The sequence below is a fragment of the Micromys minutus genome, assembly GCF_963924665.1.
Source record: "Micromys minutus genome assembly, chromosome: 10".
NCBI lineage: Eukaryota > Metazoa > Chordata > Mammalia > Rodentia > Muridae > Micromys > Micromys minutus.
Window position 1 is genome coordinate 22,654,606 of NC_137979.1, and position 27,772 is coordinate 22,682,377.

A 27,772-nucleotide genomic window follows, 5' to 3' on the forward strand; every position below is an offset into this window, starting at 1 on the left:
TTTATAGAAAAGAAGCAGAGCTGGCAGTAGGAGGGAGAGAAGACATGGTTTTTTCCTTTTGTCTTTTTCTTTTTACAGTGCAGTGTCTAGAATGCATTGTGTGTACGTATAAAATTGTTATAATCACATTTATTAATATAGTTATTATTAACATAAACATATATGGGATAATGCCATAGAAGTTGTTGGGAAATGGAGGCTCAGGAGTTCCTCACAACAATACAGGTTCAGATAATTCTTGTTTGCTCACCATTAGAACCAGCAGAAAACAACATCTATTAATATATATTATATATAGTTTAAGATCGAGTATCTTACATTGGCAAAATCCCTTCTCTTTAAGTGAAGCTGTTATGTGGTTATGGAGCCAGATCTTTGTGCACCTCAATCTGCCACTTCCAGGGCAGTGGGAGCAGAGAGAGAAGACAGGATTGAGGAAACGTGGCTCAGGGCATGTTGTGCTTTGCATAAGACATGCTTCCTGAAAAATGATTACGTGTTGAAGGACGGGTCCGCAGCAGTAGTCAAAGGTGACTCATCTGGAGGGATGTGAGTCTATGAATGGAGTCATATGCCTATGCTCTCATCATGGAGTGAGTTCTGAGAATGGAAGGGTGTACAGTTAGAGGAGGGCAGTCCCTGGGCATGCCCTGGAAAGAACATAGTGCATGGACCTTCTCCCCTTCCTCCTCTTCTCTCCACTCCCCCTTTCTCTCTCCCTTCCCCTCTCTCTTCTTTGGTGATAGCACATGAACAGCCTTTTCTCTCACATGGAAGCTCCTAGTTCCATGATATTGTGTTTCATGTCAGGCTCAAAGGGATGGAAGCAGATGACCATGGACTGAAACCTGGCTTTAATACCTCGAATCAAAGAAAACCTTTCTCTTTTTAAGGTCTTTTTTTCTGACTTATTTGTCACAGTTGTGAAGAGCCGACTTACACCGTGTCAAAGTTTAATCTGTGCTCCTACCACCTTTTACTGGTCTAGAAAACCACATGATCGATCTATCTTGTGGCATCAAGAAATAGTGACAGCCCATCTCTTCTTAATCATTGCCTTTCTTAAACTCTTAGGGTTTCTGGTCTTAAACTAATTTTACCTGTTTTCAGCAAGGCCTCCCATATGAGATTCATTTGCCTCTTGTCTCTTAGTTGCAGCTTAATCCCTGAACCCATGTGTCCAACGGAGATCTCAGAGAAGAGCTGGGATTCCCCAGGGTTTCGGTAGCACAGCTCTAGATCGGGGGTGGGGGAGTGGGGCGAGGGAGGAAGAGAGAGTGCTTTATTCATGTGAATGAGGACTTTCTACAACCACATAATCTCTTGATCTTGCACATATATTTCACACTGACTATCTTTTTGCACTGAGGTGACCCACAGCCTTTGAACCTGTATCTTTACTCAGAAGGCTGGAGATCCAGCTGGGACCCGAATGCTGTTTCTTTTCTCATCGTTATGACAAAACCTAATAGGAAGCACCTTAAGGAAAGGTTTATGTTGTTAAGTTTCATGGTAGGGAACGCATCAAAGCTGGGGCTTCACTCTTAGCAGAAAAGCTTGTGCCATGTTATATTGCAGAGGATCAGGAATGAGCAGTCTGAGATGGGAGCAGGGCATGGCTACCAGCCTCGAGGCTTGCCACAAATGACATGCTTCTGACAGTCAGGCCTCACAGATGTGATTCCACAAATTCCCAAAATACCACCACTGTCTGGAGACCAACACTGATTAAACATTTACTCCTGTCAGAGACATTTCAGATTCCAACCCCAACAGCCAGAGATGAGTGACAGCTTATCCTGAAAGTCCTGCTCACACATCCTCAGCCTGGGCCTCTCCTCTCCATGTTTAGGCAGAACCTTCTTTGGGGCATATCGAATTGAATTCCTCAAGTCTCGAGGTCTACTCTGCATTCTTGTTGGTTTTCATAAATTAATTTCTACCTAACTTTGATATATTCTTGTTCATCCCAAATATTTATTGCTTTCTCCCCAATCTCAGTTTTCTACAATACCTTGTAACCAGTGCCAGAGGTTCTCTAACCCTGGTATCAGAAACACCTAGATGCTCTCTTTGGGATAATTTCCACCTCTTTGGAGCCAGACACAATATATCAGGAACCAATATAAAGAGCGTCTACTGGGGGTGGCTTGTGTATGCACACAAAAATGAAACTTTATTTCTTCCTTATCAACGGCCTAGGGAACATTGCAGACAGTGATTTATCTGATCTGGATAAATTGAGGTGGCATATGGTGATGACACCCCATGACCTTTATTCTGCCTTGTGTTCCACACACTGCTCTTTGTATTATTGGCCCCATTCATGTTCATTTCGGGAGCAGGGTAACTGACACAGGAGAAGGGAGTTGCTACAGGTTGTGCATAGAGCATTTTTATCCTTTTGGTGGGTGGAAAGATGCTATAGAAGCTGTTTGGAGATCAGTAAACTGGCATCAAAGACAGTTGAGTGAAACTTTATGTGTGGGGGGCAAGAAAATGTATCCCAGGTTTCAGGGGCTCACTAGCTATAATTCAAATTTTCTGTTTGCCCACCATGGACCCATATTGTCCCTTCAATGTCATTTTCCGAATAGTGCAGTCACTGGGGACCAGGTAAAGGTGGAAGGTAGCATCTTCGAGATAGAGGTGATAGTAGATCAGTGTGATGGAAGTGATGGGGATGAAGTGTCTGATAGCAGGAATCAATCTCAGAAGAACTCCCATTGGAGAGAAGCTTGGGTTTTTTAGTAGTGCGAAATGCTTGTCCACCCTTGCTGGTGCTTCTAGGACCATGCCATGTTCTTGAAAGTGGGCAACATGGAACAAGGAGCTGTCCACTTTTCCTTCTGTGAAAGAAGAGATTGAAGAGAAGCAGATTTAGTATTTCCTTTGGTCCATGCTGGGTTGGGAAGCTAGTACCCCTCGATTTAGAATGATTGTAGTGGTTTGATTGAGAATGGGCTGCTCTATTTGTTGGAACTGCTTAGGAAGGATTAGGAGGTATTCCCTTGTTAAAGGAGCTGTGTCGCTGGTGAACTTTGAGGTTTGAAAAGATCGTACCATTATTGTTTTTTTCCTCTCCCATAAGAATGCAAGCTCCCAGCTCCTTTCATAAACTCCAGTGCCATGCCTGCCTGCCTACTGCCAGGCTCCTTTCCATTAGGGTCTTTGAAACATCCCCTGGAAGTGTAAGCTCCTATAAAGTTTTTTTTCTATAACCTGCCTTAATTATGATTTCTATTTAGTTTGTATTTACTTTTTGATAAAATATATGAGAAAAGCTGACTTCAATGTAAGATTTACTGATTAACTTCCAGTGACAACACCTGCAGAACTATCGACTATTTTCTCACTACAAATTCAGGATGCCAGGTAGGGTAGGTGTGACTTGCTTCCAGGGGTGACTCATGCAGACTGCCTTTTATTGGAGACAGCTTTGACTTTGTCCCTGCATAGCTGCTGCATGAATAATCACAGTGGAGTTGAGGTTCATCATGGTCTCCTCCATGGATGCTATAAAGAGGGGGCTGACAGAAAGTAGACAAACCCCAGGTTCCTCAAGGTGCTACCATCACTGACATCATTGTTTTGGGATTTTGCGTGTCCACTAAAGTCTTGGTTGGAGGACAGAGTTTTGCTGTTATGAATGAGATCCAGGGTATCTTTGTCCACTGAAGACAAAGCTATATGGATCCCCAGAATGATTAACTTTAAATGTGAACTTAATGAGATCTAGTATCACCTCGGATCTAGGCCTGAGGGGATAATAGACTATCTCAATTCTGGAAATTGATTTGGGAAGATCTTCCTGGGGTGGGTAACATCATTCCATGGACTAGGATCCAGGACTGTGTTAAATGGAGGTCACATGATCACAAACATTCACTATTTTTGGCTTCCAATTTGTTGATGCAAGTTTACCAGGTGCCCCACCTCCATGTTGTCAAACTTCCATGAATTGAATTTACCTTTGAACTGTGAGGCAAAATAAGTCTATTCTCTTTCGAGTTTCTTTGGTCAGATTAAAAAAAATTATTTATTTATTTATTTATTTATTTATCTATCTATCTATATATTTATTTATTGAGTCAAGAGTAATGCAACCTGGACAAGAAGTTGATACCAGGAATTGGGTTGTTACTATAGAAAAACCAGATCAAGTGGTTCTTAGGTGTTTGGAACTGTTTTGTGGATAGAATATTAAAGAATTTGATACTTAGGACTGGAAATACTCTATACTCCTGAGATCAGAGCCTATGGTAGTGTTCTGGTGAATTTAGGAAAGACAAAAATGCTGAGAGAGGCAGTGGAGGCTAGTTCATGAGGTTACAGAGATTAGAAAGATTTCTATTGGAATGTTTAACTGGAAAGAATCTATTCATGCTATAGTTTGGTCAAGAATCTAGATTTATTGTGTTAATGCCCTGAATGTGAGTGAAGACAAATTTAAATATAAAGGACTAATTTGTCAGGAGAAGCTTCTTGACAAAAATCATTCTGAATGGTTCTTCAAAGTCATCTGTAATTGTTAGAGAGCTTATCATCACAGAAGGGAAAGCTGTATTGTACTGCGGCAATAGGAAAGGTGTCTTGAGGGCAAAATCTCACTCTATAGGCTTTGTCTTATGAAGAAACAAATTTATTTAAAGGTAGAAATCCTTAACTGATGTTTTTCTCTGTTCCAAAATCACTCAAGTATGATTTTCCCTATGGTCAGCACATCATACAGCTATCAGTGTGGCTGTCAGGAGAACTTGGCAGTATCATCCCAAAGATTTTATTTATTTATTTATTTATTTATTTATTTATTTATTTATTATATGGAAGTACACTGTAGCTGTCTTCAGACACACCAGAAGAGGGCATCAGATCCCATTACAGATGGTTGTGAGCCACCATGTGGTTGCTGGGAATTGAACTCAGGACCTCTGGAAGAACAGTCAGCACTCTTAACCTCTGAGACATCTCTCCAGCCCCAAATCCCAAAGATTATTATGCTTGAAAGATGCTATACTGGGAGGTTCAGTGAGTCAGCATGCACAGCTTCAGATAGCAGCTGAGACCAGGCTGTGTGTTTGGGATAAAGGTCTGGCAAGGAGGTCTTGACAGGTCATTCTGTGAACCTTGCAAGTGAAACCTAAGAGGGAATGTAAATCCTAGGATGCACAAAATCCAGAATCACTATTTTTAAGGCTGAAGAGAGTTATAGGCAAAGAGTAGAGAGGTGGAGGGAGGGCTATGTTTGCTTCTTGTTTAGAACTGGAGGGGTGGAGGTATGTAAGTGTTTGGAATCCAGAGAATGACATCATGAGCTACATAGCTGGACACAAAACTCCAGAATTTTGTGTTTATGATGTTTTGTTTTATGATGTGGTCTGAGCATTCCTTGTTATCCCCTGATTATTCCATGTTGGAATGCTGGTGTTTATTCTGTGCCATTGTATGCTGGAAGTAACTTGTTTTTTATTTCATAGAAGCTGATAGTTAAGACATTACCTTGAGTCTCTGTTTAGATGCAGGCTTTTAAACTCTTGGAATTATTAAGGTCTAATGGGGCCTTTGAAACCAGACTGCATTTTTTTTTTTGTGATGAGATGAAACTGAAACTTTAGAGGCAGGAAGTGAAAAATAATGAGTTAAAGTGATGTGCTTGGGTGTGAAGTTGACAACGGTTAGAACTGTGAAGATGAATGTCACTTTAACTTGATGTGATTGATCTCTGCTGATGGGCCTGCACCCATTACTCTGGGGCCAGCTTTATGGACCTTCTCTGCTGGTGAGGTTTAAGAGGGCAGAGAGTATTCCCCTACTACCTGCCTATGCTACCTCACTGCAGAAGGGTGTCGGTTCCACTCTTTGCCCTGTACTCAGGGATGGTTCATCAATCCCCTTGACTAGGGCTGGCACTACTGTGATTTCAAGGCAAAGTGCAGTGCTAGCTCTCCCGAGTGCTGCAGCCAGTAAAGGGCAGGGCAAGCTCACCCACTCTCATGATCTTAGGGCCAGTTCTTCCAACTGCTGCAGGTGGGGAGGGGTGTGTGAGTTTGAGGTTGTCATCACTCCTCCATCCCTACCGCCTGCTGCTACTCATCAACTTCACTGCTTGAAACAGGAGAGAAAGTAAACCCTCAGCAGCCTCTTGTACAAAACCTGGTTTTCTTGTTGTGGCTGCTTTTTTTCCCCCAGAGTGTGGTGAATTCTAATTCACTAGATCTCCACCAAAAGGTGGAGAAGCAATTCTGAATTCTAATTTCTTCTACCTCAGCTTTCAGAGTGATAGGATCACAGGGTGTATGTGGTAATAGCGTTCTTTATTAGATCATTCACTGAGAACCTTGTATTTTTATTTATCTATTTATTGTTATTAATTTTAACTATTCACTTTACATTCTTGATCAGTGTCCCCCTCCCAGTCACTCCTTCCCACAATCTTTCCACCATCCTTTTCTCCTCTGAGTGGGTGGGACCTCCCTGGGTTTCCCCACACCTTGGCCCTTCAAGTCTCTGTGAGGCGAGGTGCTTCCTCTCCTGCTAAGGCCAGTCAAGGCAGCCTAACTACAAAAACATATTCCCCATACACAGATAACAGATTTTGGGGATGTAAATCTTATAATTTGGAGAAACTGCTAAATAAGGTTTTAGGCAGGAGTAGAGACATGGCCTAACAAAGAGGCTATGTGTGCTTCATTTTAGAACTGGAGAGGTGGAGCTATCTCAGTCCTTTGGAGTCCAGTGAATGATACCGTGAGCTCCATGGCTGGACATGAAGCTGCAGAATTTCTGATGTTGGAGTTCGTCTTGCTGTGGTCTGAGCATTCTTTGTTATTCCCTGATTCTTCCGTGTTGGAATGTCAGTGTTCATTCTGTGCCATCTGTTGGAAGTATGTAACTGTTTTTCCATAGGAGCTCATGGTTAAGACATTGCCTTGAGTCTCTATTTAGATGCAGACTTTTAAACTTTTGAAGTTATCAAGGTCTAATGGGACCTTTGAGACCAGATTGTATTTTATTTTCATGATGAGATGAAGCTGAAATTTTAAACAGGGATTAGATAGTCATGATTTAAAATGATGTACTTGGGTATGAAGTTGACCATGATTAGAACTGTGAAGATGAATGTCACTTGTCAACTTGATGTGGTTGCTGCTAATGGGCCCACTTTCATGACCCTGGGGTCAGACTTCTGGACTGCCTCAGGTGGTGAGGGGCAAGAGGGCAGAGGTAATCTCTTTTGCTGCTGCCCCATGCTACCTGATTGCAGATGGGTGGCAGGACTAGCTCTCCCCTACTGTATACTCAGGGCTGGCTCACCCACTCCCCTCTTGACCAGGGTCAACTGTTATGGGTAGTCAGGGGTAGAGCCAGCTCACTTATTGTGATGACCCCAGTAACCTTATATTTATTAGACCATTTTCTGAAGGAATCTTTGAAGATCACTGTGGTTGGAACACTTTATGAGTCTTCTCTATTCTTAGAACACTCATCTTTTGTGGCTTTAGTTCTCAAATAGAATATGGTAACATAATTTTCTCCTTGCCTGTAGGAGTGTAATGGCTTACAGTGTTGGTTGATCCGGACTAGCAAATGTTTCTTGTAGTTTCCTAGATTCATTTTGAAAAAACCTCCTCAAAGTAGTGGCAGGCCCCTCCTTCCTGCCTCAGCCTATGGCTGCTGCAGTAAAATGTTCCATGAGAGCTGTTCAAAATGGAAGCTCCTTTTAAAATGACCACACTACAATACCTCAGATTCACGCTGCCCTGAGGAGCTGACCGCTGTAGCTACACCAACTCTCCTGCTGTAACTTAGAGCCTTGGTGAAACTCAACTGCAGGAGCTGTCCCACAGGAGCTGTCCACAGTGGCAGCACCTCCTCTCTAGCATCCCTAGAAGCCCCTCAGAGATGGTGCCTCAGCAAAGGCTGTATGCAGCCAGGAAGAACTTCCCACTCTAACCCATGAGCCCAGTGCATGGAAAAGGAGGTGAAAAAGGAAAGCCACCAATTCCTGAGCAGGAAACTCCACTAATCTGTGAGCCTCCTTCCTACAAATCTCCACCAATCCCTGAGCATAATATTCCACAATCCCTGAACAAGAAATCCCACAAATCCCTGAGCTCCCCAAGCTCAGGACTTGAAATTTTATCAATCTTCAATCTGGAAATGTCTGCACTAAAAGCTCCATCCTCTCAGAAATCCCATAGAAGCCCTGTCCACAGTCCATTTCCTTGGTGTCCTCTCCTGGGAGCAGGGGGTAGCCATCCCTGGATTTGTCCTGGCAGACCTTGAACCCTCCAATAAATGTCCTTCATAAGATTTTTTTAATCTGGTATGATTCTCTGGTTGGAAGAAGCCAAGAAGAGAACGAGCAATGAAGAGAAGTGAAGAGAAGGAAAAGGATCAGGGCTGAGGCTCCTGAGCTCCTGAGCTCAGTTGGGGAGCTCCTTTCCTGGGAGCTGCAGTGCCTCTGCTGAAGATGTTTCCTCTCAGAGCTGCGTGGTTCCTGAGCTCCCATGTCTCAGGATGCCCTTCCATTGGAATGGTATCTCAGGATACCTTCTCCCTTCTGAGTTGAATGGTTTCTGGGCTTCCAACTTCCAGGATATCATTCCATCTGATCAGAGACTGTACACCTTGAGGGACATAGTTTGTAAAGAGAACTTGATAATCAGCAGTTAATATTGTCACTGAGGACACCACTCTCTAGTTATGGATTTCTTCTGGTTATACAGACATAAAGTCATAAGGCTGGGAGACATGTACTTCAAAGACGATATATCAGACAAGAAGCTATGGCAAACACCTCATTGTCTACCTTTGTAAACTACTCTGCCTCATTAAGGAAACCTTGAAACACTTCTTCACCCACCATCCTGCATTTCCTACATTGCCTGTTACGTCCATCCATTATTACCATTCTTCTCCTTAAGCTTCCCTTGGTTACCTTGGAGAGCCACAAGATGAGGGAGGTACACAGCAGCCACAGCTCCTTGCTCAGTTTTGATGTCAAACAGAGGTCCAGCCACCATGTGACTGTGTTGCATAGGAGTATTGTCCAGGTATTGGCTCCAGGCACAGAATTCAATCTGGATTGTCACTGCCCTTCTCACCACAAAATGAAGTCCTGTGCTGGGGCAGTGGTAGGAACCAGGCATAGGCAAGTGAACTCTGGAAGAGTGAGAGGCAGACACCAGTTCAAATCAGTACTACTCATCTGATATGTGCAGACCCAGTGCAGAGCTCGGGACACAGCAGACATCAGGCAGCTGACTCTGACTTTTGTTCCTCTGCTGTCTATAAGGATCCCTGATGAGTCATTTAACCTCCCAACTTTGTTTCCTCATGTGTACATAGGGTCAATGACAGCATCATCTTAGAGAACTGTGAGTATTGAGTGATCTAATGCAAACCTACATGTAACACATGTAGGAAGCAGTCAGCTCTTCCTGTGACGATAAGTGTGAGGAATAGATTGGTATGTGTGCATGTGTGTGTTAAGTTCTGTGTATCAAACTAGGCATTTGCACACTAGACATAGGGCCTATCAATGATGTATATTTTCAGTTCTTAGTGTTTATAATCTTAAAGTGTATATTTCCCAATAATGAGAGTCTATCTGATGACAACTGTGGTAAATTGTTGGCCCCCAAACAAGGCTTTACCAAGATCTTCAGTTGTTCTCTCAGTGCTTTCTGTTGGCAACTGTTGGGTAGACAAGTGCCAGTTTCTATGAGAGGAAACGAAAAGTGACAGTTTCTTTTTCCTTTTATTTTTAAATCCCTCTTTTCTCTTTAAAAAATTATTTATTTTATATGCGTACACTGTAGCTGTCTTCAGACACACCAGAAGAGGAATCGGATCCCATTACAGATGGTGTGAGCCGCCGTGCGGTTGCTGGGAATTGAACTCAGGACCTCTGGAAGAGCAACCAGTGCTCTTAATCACTGAGCCCAAGTGGCAAGTTGCTTTAGCTGAGACTGACTGTAACAATGTTCCAGGAGGGTAACAGGTTATGGAAGACACCATCATTGTGTATTTAGTTATTCATTATGCATGAGACTATAATTCTTGGAGGACAGGCCTGCTGTATACATGGTCATGCTGTATACATGGTCAGGGGGGGTCTCTTGGCTCACAATGGTTATTACTGAAGCAGGACTGCAATGAATACAGAGACTTAAGGTGAATCTAAGGACAGGAAAACCCCAGTATAATAAGATAAGGGATGCTATGTACACCAGGTACAAAACAATCCCCAGTAAGACCACATTTCAGATCATAAGCAAAGGTGAGCACAGACTGTTTAGGTGAAATGAAGGACTCAGATCAGCACAGTTGATGTGGTAGTAGTGTACTGGTTGTTGAAGATGAAGTCCTATATTAATCATGGGAAATGCCTTGTGAAACTAATGTGGGTGAAATCATATGGTGTCTTGGACTTATAATACTGTGATGGCCGAACACTACTTACAGTTCTTCCTGTGAGAAACTGACAATACTGTGACAGTGTTGACAAAGAAAGAATGAGTGTGGTTGAAACAAATTGGAGGTGGTTGATGGATCTGAGGAACTGGACAGGGAAGTACTTGTGGTCTCCTGTTTTGTAAATACTTGAAACATTTTAAAGAAAACTCCTATTTTTATAACAGCCCTAAATTCTTATTGTAGTCCTGGCCTAACTTCCTGCATTGAAGGAGGAAGGAAAAGTCACAGCAGAGACTGGAGGGCTTTCTATCTGTGGGTATCGCTTATGGAAAGTAAACTGGGGAAAGCCAGCCTTTGCCAGCCAGAGCTCACTCACCAGTACAAGTTCCTTTTTATGTCAACCACCTCAGTAAGTACAGGTCTTGTAGGGCCCCAGAAGTCATCATCAGTTCCCCAGAGTTTGGGTCCTGGAGAGTCAGGAGAGAATAGATGAAAGGTCTTTAATGGTAAAGTTATGAGCACCACTCCTGTAGAAGAGGCCAGGCAGTGGTCACTCTGTGTTGTCCAGCCTCATCTCTCCTGCCTTCCCCAGTAATGTATCATGGCTGAAACCTTTTCTAGGTGGACCAGCCTAGGCCTTACCAGGTAGTTCATCAGTAGTCTCTATCACTGGTCCTTGGGCTACCTACATACACACACGCTTGTGTATGTGTGTGTCATTTTGTTTAATTTTTCTTTACATTGTGCTTTTAGCAGTCATTCCACATAACTTCTCCTGAGCCAGCCTTTGTGTTTTTTTATTTCCTAGCATGTCTCAAGTGGGTATGGTGAGAACAGAACAGAACTCAAAAGATAGATGAACAGTGAGGGAGAGGTGAGTCCTAGGCCATAGTGGATCAGAATGAGATATGGATCCATGGTACAGAGCCCGATGCAAGCCACAGACTTGAGAGAGGTGCATTAGTAGCCTCAAAGGCTGGGAGAGAAGGAAGTAATGCTCTCTCTGGGTTCTAGGTATATAAAGTCTTATAAGGCGTGGGGCTCTTGTATATGTTGAGTTTGTGTTGTTCTATGTCGGAGACAGGGGGATAAAATTATGATCACTTCCAGGACATTTATTACAGATAATGTTTTCTCTATGGGACAGGGAACTTGCACCTGTAAAACCTCACTAATATCACTGCTTCAACGAAATCTGCCCAATGACAGCACTAGTTGACATGTTAATGTGGATGAGGGAACTCTCATGTTCCCCACTCTAAAATGAAGAGCTATAGGGACTTGACAGCTGTGAGGATTGAGGTAACATCGGTCTTCCGCAGGCAAAGTTTACCACATAGGTTATTCAATCCAACAACAGTAATATTAAAGAGGAAATCGGGAATTTGAGAGTTGGTGGATGGAACACAGGAGGAGATGGAGTGGCAGAAATGACAGCAGCACAGTACTTGTGTATAAAATCTAAAAAAAAAAATCAAAAGAGAAAAGAAGAGATGACTTCTTCCTACAGAGGCTCTTGCAACCTATAGTCACATGCTGTGGGTCTGATCCCTTCACATACCCGACTGTTGTTTATGCTGCTTGGATGAGGTCAGGCTATCTTCTCCATCTGTGTGCTAAGTGGGGACCATCCTGTGTGGCATCCTACACACAGACATTCTTTCAGGTGTCAGGATGTGAATCTGTTATCCCCACATAAAATCCAACTCATCTTCATTTGACCTCTGTGCCATGCTACTTCTCTGAGACACAACTGTTTGAAGGCCCCCATCCTCTTGGGCATCCACAGTGCCAGAACCAGGAGAATCTCAACCTCTCCTTTGCTTTATATGAACGTGGTCCCCAGTGTTCACACATTAGAATGTTAATCCCGAATGCAATGCCACAGCGCTCATAGGATGAAGGTCAGCCCTAATGAGATCACGAGGGCTCTGCCTTCACAAAGGGATCAGTACCATCATCACAGAGGTAGATTCCAGTGTCCTGACCAGGTTGCTTAGCTTAACTTCTTGCTCTCAACATTCCCTGTTGTGAAATGAGATGGAAGCTCAAGAAGAACTTCTCTAGATGCTGAGTCCAATGGGCCCTTGCTCTTCCTTATATCCAAAACTGCAAGAAAGAATCTCTGTTCTTTGTATGTGGTGCCAGTGTCAGACATTGTATTATAGCTGCAGAAAACAAATAGTTACTCACTCCAAACTCTAGTCACCCAGACAATACCTTCTAAATATCCCCTCCTTTCTCTTCTTTGCTTGACACTCACAAAGCCTGCATCCTAGTCCTGGGATGAAGTGAGCAGTGTCCTGAGCCACTGCCTGCATCCTCTGACAGGTATTCCTTCTCCTGACGTGGTCCCTTCCAGCACATTTTCTGAAGAGTATCTGATCATAAAACATGGGAGGAGAATATACCACTTCGTGACTGAGCCCATGGACTGCCTCTTATTGCCTCTGGGTAAAAACAGCAGTTTCTTGGCATGGTCCACTATTCTTGCTGCTGTCTCTGTCCCCTTCATGGACCCCTAGATCACTCTTTCCTGCCCACTGACCTCTAGACCAGTGACTCTTAAATTCCATGTTCAAATGTTACCTTGGGAGCCTGCTAAATGAGAGATCTCACTGAAGGAAGCTGCCCTACCTGAAAGTCTAAGTCATCAGAGATGGAGTGGAGTCTTAGAACCTGCTTTTCTATGGATCTTTAGGGTAATGGTAAAACGAAGCTGGAGGTCTCCACGTGTTTCCTCTCCATCCAAGAAGCTCTTTTATACTCTATGCCTGGCCTTTTCTTCTTCTTGGTTCTTCCCAGATTTCCCACCTTTGAGAGGTCACTGCAGCTGACCTCAGATTTTGATGAGGACAGACAGACCACCATTGCACTCACAGAATCCCTGGATATAATTTTGTGGATAGTGTGGGAGCAAGTTTTTCCTCCTAGCTGGACTGAGGTAATAAATGTTGGGCCACATCTGTCTTTTTCATGAATGTGTCTTCAGATGCCAAATAAGTGCTTGATACACAGTGCTTCTGTTTTTTCAATGAATGGAAGACCCTTCTACGTCTAGAGGCCCCTCCATTTCATGTGAGGCACAGAAAGCTAGGGACTTGAGAAGAGATGGAATTCATGGTCATGAACTGAAATGTGCCAAAAATCAGGCTTCAGCACAGTCCCTGGGGGTACATATTCTATAGCAGTGTACATATGCATGCATGTTGGTGTATGTATGTGTATGTGGTGGAGCATACATATTCTCTTTTGTGTATGAGTCTGTCTGAGCACTAGAGTTGAAACAGTGATACACATAGCATATTTTGTTTTCTAAGCATTTTTCTATGTCTTTTCCACTGTAGTTTTACTCTCATTGTTCCAGAGGCCTGGCTTTATTTGGTGGCTACCTTCATCACACTTGCTGTTCCCAGAGGACTCTCCACTAACTCACCCTTTCATAATTTTTTTTTCCTGATAGAAGATCTTTAAGTAGGCCTGCTATATGATTCTATTTTTCTTTAAAAAAATCATACTACCTCTCTACATACAGAACCCTTCTTACTTCAGTCACTGTGGTTTCCTGGTTTCTTCCAGGCTGTTAGTATGTTTCTCACTTAAGGAAACTTTTCCTACTTCTCAGATTCAAACCAGCCTCCTTGGCCCAGGGTTGCTCAGAGGGAATTCTTTTTCCCCCTATCATGCCCCCTTACCATGTGCTAGAGATGAACATCTGTGGCTTCTCTGCCTCCAAGGCCATGAGCTCTTTAATCACCTGGTCACTGAGAGAGGCCTGGTCCAGCCTGAAAACACAAGAAAGGGATGTTTCCTCTGGAATCCACTAAAGGATCTTGAGGAGTCAGAGTCTGTTGTCTGTGGATGGAGTCAATGAGGAGGCTCATTCAGTCTTTGATAAAAAATCAGAACTGGGGACTGGAGAGATGGTTCAGTGATTAAGAGCACTGACTGTTCTTCCAGAGGTCCTGAGTTCAAATCCCAGCAACCACATGGTGGCTCACAACCATCTGTAATGAGATCTGATGCTCCTTTATGGTATGTCTGAAGACAGATATAGTGTTCTTATATATAATTAATGAGTAATCATTAAAAAAATTAGGATGGGAGGAGGGAGGGAGGGAGGGAGGGAGAGAAGGAGAGAGAGAGAGAGCACAGCAGGCTGAGAGGAAGGAGATGTGTCTATAAGGCAGTCTTGGTGGGACTTGGTCAGTGTCCATGGGGATCTGAACATAAGAAAAGGGCCTTTGGAGTATTTCAGAGAAGAAATGAGGACCTGGCCCTTTATACCTTATCTACACAGTCCAGTCATTGGAAACAGACTGTCCTAGAAAGGAGACAGTCAGCAAAGGGCACCTCTGTAGCCATTAGCATTCCCAGTGGAGGTCATGTCCATATCCTCCGAGGGATTCTGGGCAGCTCTTTAGGGTGAGTACATAGTCCTGGGATGCCAGGTTTCATGGACATTCTCCTTGATAGATAGAGCCTTGATTTTATTCTCACCTCCCTCTCCATTCCTGTAGTGCTAAGGAAGGAAAACTTGTCCTTACACAGAAGTCGCTACCAAGGGCCTCAGGTCTATTCTTATGGCCCTCGAGTTGCAGGGCTGTTGATGGTGTTAGAGCAGTGCCTGACTTCTCTGGGTTCCAGAGCCTCAGTTCCTATGTATGGACACATTACACCCACTCTGCCTGCTGTGAGGCACAGACAGGGAAAGGCTCTTCCTCCTCAGAGGCTGTGCAATGACAACATTCTGCTTCCTGAGGTGCTCTCTTGGTGATGGCGCCCTTGAGAGCAGAGAAGGAGTCAGCTAATAATTCACATGTAACTAGTTGTCTGGAAGGCAGGCCTGCAGCAGAGGCCAGTCTGGGCCATGCTCTTCAATGTGTGAGGAACATTCCTGACTGAAAATGTGCCAAGCATCTGGGCCTGTTTGAGCTACCATAGGGGAGGAAATAAATTGGGCTTTGCTGCCCAACTGCTCCTTTAGGTTTGAAAGTTGTAGCAGAAGGCCAGATAGAGTGAAGTCCCAGGGCATAGGCTTGCCTGGCTTTTCCTGTTGGCTAAAAGAACCAGCAAGATCTAGATATATCTCTGAGCTCATGAAAGATACTGGCCAACAACCTCTGGGAAGTGTCCTCTAGAAACAGCCTGTGTACTGGTGCTGGAGAGGTATGGGGACTGGAGAGGGAGCAGCTTAGACACAGCATGAAGGGGGCTGTGTGGAGAAGGACACATCTCCAGTGCTGCAGTTTGGAACTCTAGGCTGGTGGAATGGTACAGCTCTAGGTACTGAAGACTCTGTTAGGCTTCTATAGACAATGCCTGTGACTGTCTATGATCCCAGCCCCCATCTTTTCCAGAGCCTTTCTCAACTCTGCTTTTGCCTTGGCTGTTGGCCTAATGTTGGCTGATGAAGGCCCATTTCTCCTTCGTGCCTCAGAGGGTCCTCCTGGGCCATTCAGTAAAATTATTCCTCTCACAGAATCACAATCTCGTAATATTGTTCACTGAACAGCTTTCAGCTGTTTATCAATACAGAGTAACAGGCTGATGGCTGATCAATGTCTGTCTCTTTCCACATAACTGAGGACAGAGCCAAGTGCTTATTTTCCTAGGGCCTGCGCCAATGCTCATCACACAGAGACCCTAATACGAATGTATGCATACATGAATTAATGAATGAATAAATGATGTAGACACTCTCCTAGAGTAAAGCAAACCTGGAAATTCCTTACTATATACAGCCATGCATGTGAGTCCATCATGCCCACCTACTGACCTAGTACTTTGTTTTTATCTGTGCACATGGTATGGCATTTCATATGTACTATGTAACATACATTACATGTTCATGAAATTGGTACCACATTCCATAAGGAAACTGAGTTTTCCAGAACCCAGTGAATTTTCCAATCACAGGGTGTAAGTGGCATAGCTGGTCAAGAGCCAGGCTGACTATGAATTATCTTTTCCCCTTGTTTTCTGTTTTGTCATCTGGGAACTCACTTATGTCCCTTCCCCTCAGTATTTCCAGAAGGGATTGAAGGGGTTGATTACCGCAGGATGTTGAGGTTGCAGGCAGGATTCCGGAGGCCCTTACACAACAGGCTCACACCATCATCATTCAGGTCATTCAGCCGCAGGTCTAGCTCAGTCAGACTGAAGCAGGCACTGAGCACTGAGGCCAGGAGTGAGCAACATCTGGATGTGAGGCCACATTCAACAAGCCTGCATGGGAGATGCTCACCGTCAGCTTCTCTAGTGCTCAATGCTATTGAGAACTTATCTCAGGTCTCCCTTTTTGAGCCTTGGTATGCTGAGCTGCCAGTGGTTAGCTCTCTGTGTGCCTTTTCTGGTCTAGGGAGATAATTCCAAGCTCTCCACAGCTGAGCTGCAGGAGCAATGGATGTAGGTCAGGGCCAATGCTCTCCTGCCATTGGTCATGGCAGAGCTCCATAGACCCAGGATAACTCACTGCTATATTTCCAGAGTCATGTGACATGAAATTCATCAGATGTAGAATAGGGCACGATCTCATTTATTAAGTGAAATCTTAATCAAGATAAAGTCCAGAGAAACAGAGTAGCAGTCTGATTATGAGGGCATAGGGAACTAAGACATGAGGAGATGTCATTCCTCAGACCTGGAGCTTTGTCCCCTCAGGCTTCCCATGGCCTCTTTATTCAGTTCTGCTTTAGCCATGTCCTCAGGAAGTGTGCTGCACTGAAGCCCTCATGAGGCCATTGCTGTCTTTAGCTACAATGTCTTTAGTTGGATTCCTTGATGAATGCAGTCTGTCGTGGTCCCCAAGAACAGAATCCCATCTGTTTATTCTAACAAGTCTGGCATGTGTGATAGGTGTGGTAATGGGAGTTCAGTGAACATTTGATAAATAGACATCCTTTTCCTTCTGTCTCCTCTCATCTCTCCTGCTTCAGAGGAGAACTCAGTCCAGACTCACCACAAGGACTTTAGTTAGCAGACAAGGGGTGTCAGGGCCTCACAAAGACTGTGTACTGCAGAGTAGCTCAGTGGATTTCCACTTAGGTCCAGTTCCTCCAGGCTGCTGGCAAATGTAAGGCTGCAGAAGAAAATCTTCCAGCTGGCATCAGTTATTGGGGTCCACCTGTATCTGAGGGGACAGAGAGGTAGCCGAGGGGTGTGACTTGTGTGTATATTGTCTGTGTACAGCCCTACGTAGCAGATTGGGTTTCTATCTGCTTGAACCCCAGGCACCAGTATTCCACCCCCAGAATTCACTAGCCTTCTACATGTTCCTTTGCTCCAACCTATGGATCCTCTCCTCTGGGTGGTTCCTCATCCATGTCCTTTAGAAAAGCATGCTGTGTGCTCATTTTGTGTGTCTGTTTCTGACTCAGTGTCCCAAGGGTGTGAACACATGGCTTACATGTTTTCTTTGTAACCTACAGTGCTTAGCTCATGGCCTGACACAAAGCGGGACCTTCTTCCCTTTGATGTGAACACACCTGCTTTGCTTCTTTTGGAACATATTACTCAAGTCATGAAGGCAAGCTGGAAAGGTGTATAGGAAGAGAACTCAGGAGAGGCGGCTGGGAATGATGGGTATGAGTCTGTCATTGTACAGTAAACATGACCACACACTATACTACAGCTGTGTCTAGTCGTGTGGTCCTTGTATCCTAAGAAGATCAGTGGGAAAGGAGAAAGGACACACATACACACACACACACACACACACACACACACACACACACACACACACACACCGGGGATGGAGAAAGGGAGGAAGAGGGAAGGGGAGAGGGAGAAGGATCAATGTTAGTGCACTTCCTTTACTCTTTAATGCCAGAAACAAAGTTTACCAGACTGGTGAACTCTAGGCTAGACTAAGCTATGACCACCAAGAGGCTGGGAGCAGCTCTGTGCCTGGTCTAAGCAACATTGGATCCCCAAGCACTACAAATAAAACAGAACAAAACAAAACAAAACAACCTAAAAAAAAAAAAAAAAAAAAAACCACGCACCTCCCCAAACACAGATTGAAAGTAGGCAACTTTGATTTAAAAAAAAAAGAAAGAAAAGAATTCTTTCCCCATCCCCAATTTTACAACACCAAAGACGTTTTAGAGAAACCAAATACTAAACTTGAAAGAATGATGTTTTTAAAAAGATTTATCAATTTCCTTTTACTTTATGTGTCTGATGTTTATGCCTGCTTGTCTGTGCCCAATATGCACAGCAGGAGCCAGCAGAGGCTGGAAGCTGGGCCTGGGATTATCTGGGACTGAGTTAAAGGTGGTGTTAGCCATCTGGTGTGGGTGCTAGGAGTGGCTTCACATCTGAATGAGCAGCCAGCGCTCTTACTCTCTGAACCCCTCCCCCAGTCCACAGAGGATGACAGTTTTGATACACTGTCACTCTTTACACTGAAGGAACATGGAAATTCAGACTGAACTATTTAAAAACCATGAAGTGCCATTATGAGCCACACTCAGAGAAATTGCTCACCCTGCAATCTTTGATTCTTCAATTTCCTGAGCTGTCTTTTCCCCCTTGCTCTTGGCGTTGGCCAGTTCTGCCTTGGCACTGTTTTCCTTGCATTCAGTGGCTTCTTGTTTATCTCCCTGCCTTGTCTGGTTGACTTTTTCTTTCAGTTTTATTTTCTCACTAGCAGCTGAAGCCTTTCCCTTTCTAATGGGGTTGTCCTCAGAGTCCCAAAGGCAGTGTTGCTTTTCAAGCAAGCTGGGGTTTCTGCTTCCTCTTTCCTCATCTGGCCTCTGGCTTTGTACGTTTTCAGAACTCTTCTGAAGCTCCATATAAGATTGCTACTCACAACATCTGTCTCAAGCGCTTTAAGACTTTTTATAACTGTAGATATTAGAAACAGCCTAAAATGGCCAAGAATAGGAAGACGATCCAATTCGCCAAGTTATTCTTTGTAGGTATTTCATAAGACTATCGAGTACAGTACTGTACTAGACATTGAGTTCCAGAAGGCAGCCTTGATTCCTTAAGAAAACTAATTTGAATATAAGGTAACATAAAATGTGACTCAGTTTTCCCATAGAAAAGTATAGAGAGAAAAGATTAAAGGGTATACACAATTTTCCCTTTTTGCTGTGGAACAAAGCTAGGGTCATGTGCTTGCTAGATGTGGTGTTTTGAGAGATGTCAGCAAGAGTCATGTACATTTGAATGGCTTGTTTAAGTCATGATTCTCTTAGGGGAGGCTTAGAAAGTGTGGTCTTTGTGGCAGAAAGTATGTCACTGAGGACAGGCTTTTAGATTTCAAAGCCTTGATTCTGTCCTGGTGCCTCATTTTCTGGTCCACTCTTCTGCCTGCATATCCAGATGCCTGCAGGCCTCAGGTCCAGTCAGATAAAACCCATCACCCCCCACCTCTCCAAATGCCCTGTCAGCCAAATCCTTCTAAACGACACCCAACAGTGTTAAACCTCACCCTGTCATCTGTATTCCATTTTCAGACCCACAACTCTGACTGCACTCCTAGACACTGCCAGGCATAATATCACCAGGCCAGACCCCATTTCAAGCCCTTGTCTGTCAAGCCTCCTTAAAACACTCCCAACACCTGAAAACTGCACTCTATCCCAGACTCCATTTTTCTCGCTCACAACTCTGTCTTTTTTCCCATGGGCCACTGTGACACTAAAGGAGCCCAGGCCACACTGGTATTAGGTACCCCAGAGGCAAGGTTAGCACATAAAACCCCAGAGGCCATACAGGGCACAAAAACTCCTGGGGAGTCACCCTATTGGATCTGAATCCATGCTAGTCACCAGAACTCTAGAACACTCAGGCCAGAAGACAGTGAGGAAACAGAAACCAAGGGAAGAAATAATATAAAACACCCATCTAGTAAAGATAAACTCAGAAATCAGCACCTAAGCCTATGACAAACCAGAGGGCTAAAGGCCAGTTTAAGAACAAAATCAACAAAAGTCAGAGAAATATGTCACCAACAGAGCCCATCTGTTCTACTACAGCAAGTCCTGGACACCTTAACACAATTGAAGTATAAGAACATTACTTTAATCCACTCTTAGGAAGATGACAGAGGCCTATAAAGAGGAATTTATAAAGCTCTTAAAAATACAGGAAAATACAATCAAACAGGCAAAAAAAAAATGAAAAAAACTCTTCAGGACCTGAAAATGGAAATAGAACCAATAAAGACAACACAAACTGAGGCAATTCTGGAGATGGAAAACCTAGCTAAGAGAACAGAAGCTACAGATGCAAGAATCATCAAATACAAGAAATAGAAAAAGAGAATCTCAGGTGTAGAAGATACTATAGAAGAAATCGCTACAGATAACAGAAATGTTATATCTGAAATTTTTTTGACACAAAATATCCAAGAAATCTGGGATGCTATGAAAAGAATAAACCCAAGAATAATAGCGATTGAAGGATGAGAAGATTACCAGCTGATACAGCTCAGATTATTAGGAAACAAAGTTTCAACATGTAAAAATAGAAGACTAAAATAAAACATTACTAGACCGAGAATCTTTCCACTTAAGTAAACACTCTCTTCCCTGATACCTGGTATGTGCCTGATTGTGGCAAGAGTCACTCTCTATGTAATCAGAGTAGTTGGCTGTCTTCTCTCCCAGTTTTTGTGATCCTTGGACAGCAATCGTATTTCTCCTCTTCTTGTGATTGATTGGTAGACCCTTGTATAAAATATTTATGAAATGAATCATGTAGAGGGAATGAATGAAACACGTACTGATACTAAGCGGTACTGCACAGTGTTAGCAAACCCTGGAAGTGTATATTGCTACTGGGACTGGCAAAACGTTAGGAAGCCTTTCAGGTAAGTGCCAGGGCCAAGCTGCTTTCATTGACACATACAGATATCACTTGGGCAGTGAAAACAGGGGGAAAGATATTAAGGCCAAGGTTACCATCATGGGGATAGGGAATGGTGCCTGAAAGAATAAGCTGTTTCTCAGAGAGAAAGCATTTAAGAGGGAGAATCAGTAACTGTAGCTGTTGGAACCCTGTGAAGGGTAAAGAGGATTTGAATCAGAGAAGCTGGATGTTCCTTACCGAGGCATAAGGAAAGACAAGTTCATAGCCCCATTTCCATGATCAAGCACACCAAAGAAAACAGAGAAAGGTGGTTCATTCAGCAGTTAGATGTTACTGATGATCTGTACCCCATTACCCTATAGCCAGCTAAGAGTGCTGCTGGTGCTCAGAACATGCAGGCTCCTGGGATTCACAGAGAATCTGGAGAGTGGGTCGTGTTTAGATACTCACAGAACCATCCAGGGGGCCGTCAGCTTCCCTGTTGTATTTTCCTACTCAGCCGGAGACTCCTCACATAATAGCAGGACTTAGTGCAGAAAGTGACCACCATGAAGTCCATGTCTGTCTGTATCACCAGACGATTCATGCTTGTCTGGAACACTGTTAAGGGAAAATCATGCATCACCTGTGTCAGGATCTCCACTTCCTGGTTCTCATACAGACAGTGGTGCAAACTCAGATGATGCAGTTAATAGGGTAGGCTCCTTATGATGCGCTGTGGCAGCTTTAATTTTGTTTTCCAAGGCACCTTATAGGCAAAGAGCTTTTCCATTTCTCTCATTTCCCATTTATTGCAAAGAACAAATAGAAAGCACACAATGGGTACCTCACACAGGGTACATCTTCCATACACTTGTAGAAGAGTTTCCAAAATTCTGTTATTTTTCTTATTGCCATGTCTTTCCTCACTATACTCCAAGATGTAGGACATCGCTGCAAAGAAGTCCTGGAGACACAAGTAGACAAAGCTGTAGCTCAGAGAGCTGGGCTGCTTTTTAAGGACACCAATCTTCAGGAAATGGGCAATGGCATCCTCTGCTAACCCTTGCTTAGAGAAGTCGCTTTCACTGAACAGGGTCCTTCTTTGGCAGATCCCTTCAGCAGCCAGTGAGCAAAGGGCTCTGAGTTGGGTCCTCAGGTGCTGACCTGGGATTGTCAGGGAAAGGTATTTCAGGCAGAGGGCTGTGGTGGTCTGTGAGGTCAGTGAGAGTACTTCACCCTGCTCCATCTGCTTTTTCAGGCAAGTGCAGACCAACCAGCACACCCAAGGAAACTCACCACAGTGTTAGAAGCTCTAGGTTTGATTTAACAAAACTAAAAGCTATAATTGCATCTCCTTCATTTGTAGAAATAGTTCAAACTCAGAGAACCCCAGGACTTCCACCAGATGTGGGTGCCCCAAGGAAGGAATGAGCTTGTATAGAACTATGGTCCGAGCTGTGAGCAGGAAGGAAGCCTCAGGAAGGATGGATTTCCCTAGTAAACTGCCCAGCAGTGTGTGCACAGGCTGTGCTTGACTCCAGTGCAGACAGAGCTCTGGATTCTGCTCCTCTAAGACCCATGCTGGTTCATCTATGCCGTCCAGGATGAAGAGAACTGTGGGCTCATCCTGGCCTTGTGCTATGAGCTCATCCAGACTCAGTTGCTTGCACTGGGCCAGCTCTCTGCAGCTGAAGAAGACATGCTGGAAGCGATCCCTGTAGAGCTGACCTTCCTTCCAGGCTCTCCTCAGCTGCCTGGCCAGTGTTGACTTCGCAATCCCAGCAGCCCCCTCTATTATGACTAATGGCAACTCCTTCTGAGTATCTTAGCTTGGGTCAAATAAGTCTTGGATCTCAATCATATGTCCTACTTCTTCTGCTACACCTGGATGGCAGCTTTTCTTGATTAAGTTCTTTGAGCCTCGTAGGCAAAATTTTTGTAGGAGTAGTAGCTTTGTGACATTTTGGAACACATACTTTTCTTTCAAGGACTGTGTGGAGCAAATAGTCTCTTCTTGCTTTTCATGTATTTCTGGAATGGTCCCTGAATAAAAGAGAAAGATTAAGCAGAAATGTTCATATTAAGGTTTTCTGTTCATTCAATCTTTCCTTTTCTTCTTTATTTTTTCCTTCCCTTCTACCTTCCAACCTACATTCCTCATTTCTTTCCTTTTTTTATATACACATTTGTATATTTATTTTTACCTCTGTCCTGGGGTATTTCTGCACCTCAAAGTCCCACACAAGCACAACTCTACAGCCTGATAGCTTTTTACACAGGTTTATATATTAAACTCTCAATCCACAAATCCTCAAAGGCTGCCTTTGTAAGGTTCCCAAACTGAGGCACCACATGACTCAAAATGCGCTGGCCTGCTCTTACTCAGAAAACAAACATTTTAAAACTAATTCTTAGGCTGATAGCCGTAAACCTTTTAGTAGATTCTTGCCTAACAGGATGGTGCACTACCTGTTGCAGTAAATATTAAAACATAAAAAAAATGTTTATCTTTTTACCGGCCCTGAGGCCTCACTCCTCAAGCCCGGTTTTAGTTCGGAGCCCCGCGCTCCTCTGGCGCCCGGTCTGAGCCATCACCACGGCCCAACCTGTCCCCGCAACTCCCTTTCCTTGGCGGTTTTCTACCGCCTGTTCTCTGCCTCTGTCCCGGGGTATTTATGTACCTCAAAATCTCACACAAACACCACTCTACAGCCTGATAGCTTTTTACACAGGTTTATATATTCAACTCTCAATCCAAAACCCTCTACACAACAAGATTACATCAAATAGACAAAGATACAAACTGCTCTTCTATATGAGATACTAGACCTATAAAATCCTTAATGTTCAGAGCTATTTAATGCCAATTAATATCACCTGGGTCCAGCTGGTCCTTGGGAACCTCCATGTTGCCACAACCTCTAATCTCTGTCCTTTCACTTCCTTTACCTCTCCTACCCCTGACCCCTTGTCCTTTGACCTTTTAGACCACCCTTCTCTCCACCCCTTGCCCGGTCTAGTCACTGGCTTTTTGTTTTTGTTTTTGTTTTTGTTTTTGTTTTTTTACTAATTAAAATAAGAAGGTTCAGTTTGAGTCTGGTGACTAGGCAGCCTTTCTTGGGGAAGTGGAATTAACATTAAAATACAGACAGCTTTGGGACAATCTACAGAGACAAATGCCACAAGTTTTCTGTCATATTTTTATCCTAGCTTTACATATTTTGATTTGTATGTTTAATTTTGGATATTTCCTACCTATATACTTATTTACATCTCTGTTCTTCTCTAGTCTCACTTCATTTCTCCTGTGTCCTTCCTTTCCATTTCAAATTTACAATCTTTTTAAAAAATTATTTTTCCAAACATAAATACAGAATACATAACATACACATTCTGCTGAGCCCATTACATGCTGCTGTTATGTATATGTGTGTAATGCTGATCACTTGGCATTGGATAGCCAGCCTATGAGGGACTCATGTCTGGAGAAGACTGATTATCTCTCTCTCATCAGCCATTATTTGCCTGTAGCTTTTCATCTAGAAGTGGGAACATATATAGCTTGTTTGGAATGCCTCTAGAGGTCAGGATATTCTAATGAGCCCAAGATATAATAAGGCTGGGTAAAAGGACTTGAGGGGGTGCAGACAGAGTAGAACGTCTACAATATAAAAATGGGATTTAAATTTAAATGATAGAAATTGAGTGACAGGAGAGATGTGGGTGGGAATGGGTTAATGAGAACTAACAATGTAGGAAAGTTCCTTGTGGAAACATACTACTTTGAAGTTGATAAAAAATATAAATTAAATAAATGTAGGCTATTGAGCAATGAGTGTATAGTGTTTTCATCAGAAGACATGATCTACTAGTTCAAATACCAGTGCTAAGTATGCGACACCCCCTAATGAGTTACTGATTGTGGTGGAAGCTGAGACTCTAAAAGCAACATAGCCTGTTGCCATTGCTCTTGTAACATAACTAGAGTTTGGCCCTTTTACTGAAGACACAACATAATATGTTACAGGACTTAAAAAAAAACAATTTGAAATGGAAATGCAATTTATTCTATGCTGGCTAGGGCTGGGGCTGCTATGCAGACAGTGGGGGAAACCTATCAACGCTATTACCTGGCAATGACCCTGAATGCTAAAATGCTGTACAAGGGAAGACATGCTCAATGGGGCATCAGTGGGATGGAGGTTATGGGGTAACCAACTGTTCTATCATTATTGTTGAGGAATTTCTGATTAGATTTGAATTCCATGGGAGGAAACTCATGTATGACCTAAAGCCCATGGTGCAGGAGGCCACGGGTCTTAGGGGAGGACCTATTATTGTTGTTTTGCTAAATGGACATATTGTTAAACTGACTTCTGAATATGTGTATACTCATAGACTAGTGATTTTCTTAATTTGGCCAGATAAACCTCTCTCTTTATTGGTCAGCAATTAATGTAAAGACTCATAATCAGAATTTTGGTTAAATATGTGTTGATTGCTTGGTCCTAAGTGGGATATCTAAGTGAATTTACCAAGGCTCTGGGAACATTTCAAGTGAAAAAGCAGGACAGGAAGGAGTGAGGTGAGACGTGCTTATCTGAACATGACTTGACTGTTGTACTCATGACCTCAATACAGATACAAATTGCCTGTTCAAGATATGCAGAAGTGTAACCCAAGATTGGTCAATATTCTATCAGACTGCACTAACTGGTGTGAGAGTTCATAGAAAAAGAACAAATAACAAAGAAATCATCAACAACACACAAAAGAGGGGAGGACATGGAAGTGGGAGGGTACATGCTGGGAAGAAGTATTGGGGAGCTGGGAATGGATATGATTGTGATACTGCATATAAAGGTATGGATTTTAAAACTTAAAGAAGAACACAGCACTCCTGCACTCTGGTTACTCCATAGCAGGTTGCCATTGATCATGATCTTTTTCGGGATGGACGATCTCCCTCCACATGGGTCTCACTTGATTATCCGAAACATTTTATCTTATCCAGTTGGCATAGAAACATAAATAATCTACTCAAATTCTCTGTTACCTGCCTCCATACCTTAAGCACCCAATCTGGAAAATCCTGCAGTTGCTCCAAAGGGATTATGACATCCTGAATCTTCTTTCTCTCTAGATCATAGCTCCCTCCCAACTCTAGTATAGTAATATAGCACAGAGACATGGATGTCAAATTACACATTCTCTGTTGGCTCTCTGACACAGCTGTTGGACAACTCTGGTCAACCCATGGCTGTATGCATAACATCTATCCTCCAGGATTACCTGGTGCTCAGGCACAGTCTGGTGAGTCTGTCAGTCCTTACCATGAATGCACCCTCTTCAACCACCAGACCCACTCCAGGTCCAGGTAAAAAGGATTCCAGCCCAGGCTGTTGAGGTCCACCTGCACCTTTCCTAATTCCAGATGAAGGCTGAGTGGAGCATCATGTGTGTTAGCCCAACCTGCTGTGCCCCTATCAGAAACAGAACCAACAAAACAACCAGTCAAAAAAATGTCCTCCAGTGAGAATTACCAAGATAAACCAGGATATAGAACTTAGTGGCAATCATAGACCTCAGAGAGTTAGGGAGTTTAAAGAAGTCAGAGACAAAGAGCTCAATGAACTTGAGGAGAATGAACTCAAAGATGGTAGTTGCCCTAGTGATGTGCAAGAGAACAAGAACACAATGCTGAATGGAACAAAAATGATTTAAAAACTGTGATTTGAAAACTGAATTGGACAGAGATAGAAATATGGAAGGAAACCCAATGGAAATGAAGAACAAATTGAAAAACTCAACAACACAATTACAAAATTTAAACAAAGTCTTATATGTAGAATGCATCAAGTAGAGGATAAAATATAAAGTAGAGGAATTAGACAATATACATAAGTAATATCATTTTTTTACATTTTTAAGGTTGTAATTAAGTATTTGTGGGTACATATACATATAAATATGTATATATGTAACAATAATATAGGAAAAAAGGCTATTAATTTGAGGGATAGGAGAGAAACTAGGAGGGGCAGTAGGGAGGAAAGGGGGATGTGATACAGTTCTATTTTAATTAAAATATATTCTTTTTTTTGTTGAACTTCACACAGTCTGTGAGTTGTTTCTGGGGTGTTCAGAGATTTCTGTGGTTAGTATCCCATTATCAGTGACTGCATATTATGTCTGTTCTTTTGTGACTGGGTTATCTCACTCGGGATGATATTCTCTAGATGCATCCATTTTCTTAAGAATTTCGATAAGTCATTGTTTCTGATAGCTGAGTAGTACTCCATTGTGTAAATGTACCACAATTTTTGTATCCATTCATCTACTGAAGGACATATGGGTTCTTTCCAGCTTCTGGCTATTATAAATAGAACTGCAATGAACATTGTGGTGCATGTATCTGTGTTGTGTGTTGGAGTGTCTCTGGGGTAAATGCCCAGAAGTGGAATAACTGGGTCTTCAGGTAGTACTATGTCCATTTTTCTGAGGAATCACCAGACTGATTTCCAGAGTGGTTGTATCAGTTTAC

At 43.1% G+C, this 27,772-nt stretch overlaps 1 pseudogene across 1 annotated transcript in view; it reads right to left on the bottom strand.

Annotated features, from left to right (window-relative positions):
• The window catches only part of LOC308425156 (NACHT, LRR and PYD domains-containing protein 1 allele 2-like), a 39,764-nt pseudogene that overhangs the window by 3,566 nt on the left and 8,426 nt on the right, over window positions 1–27,772 (bottom strand). Inside the window, exons 2-12 of the transcript in view lie at window positions 22,087–23,271; window positions 21,697–21,846; window positions 17,384–17,554; window positions 16,480–16,650; window positions 14,118–14,207; window positions 13,776–13,828; window positions 10,799–10,889; window positions 8,942–9,165; window positions 2,587–2,849; window positions 2,059–2,198; window positions 1,101–1,235 (exon numbers count right to left, since the gene is read on the bottom strand). The product of the transcript in view is annotated as an NACHT, LRR and PYD domains-containing protein 1 allele 2-like (transcript). The remainder of the gene's footprint in view (window positions 1–1,100; window positions 1,236–2,058; window positions 2,199–2,586; window positions 2,850–8,941; window positions 9,166–10,798; window positions 10,890–13,775; window positions 13,829–14,117; window positions 14,208–16,479; window positions 16,651–17,383; window positions 17,555–21,696; window positions 21,847–22,086; window positions 23,272–27,772) is intronic.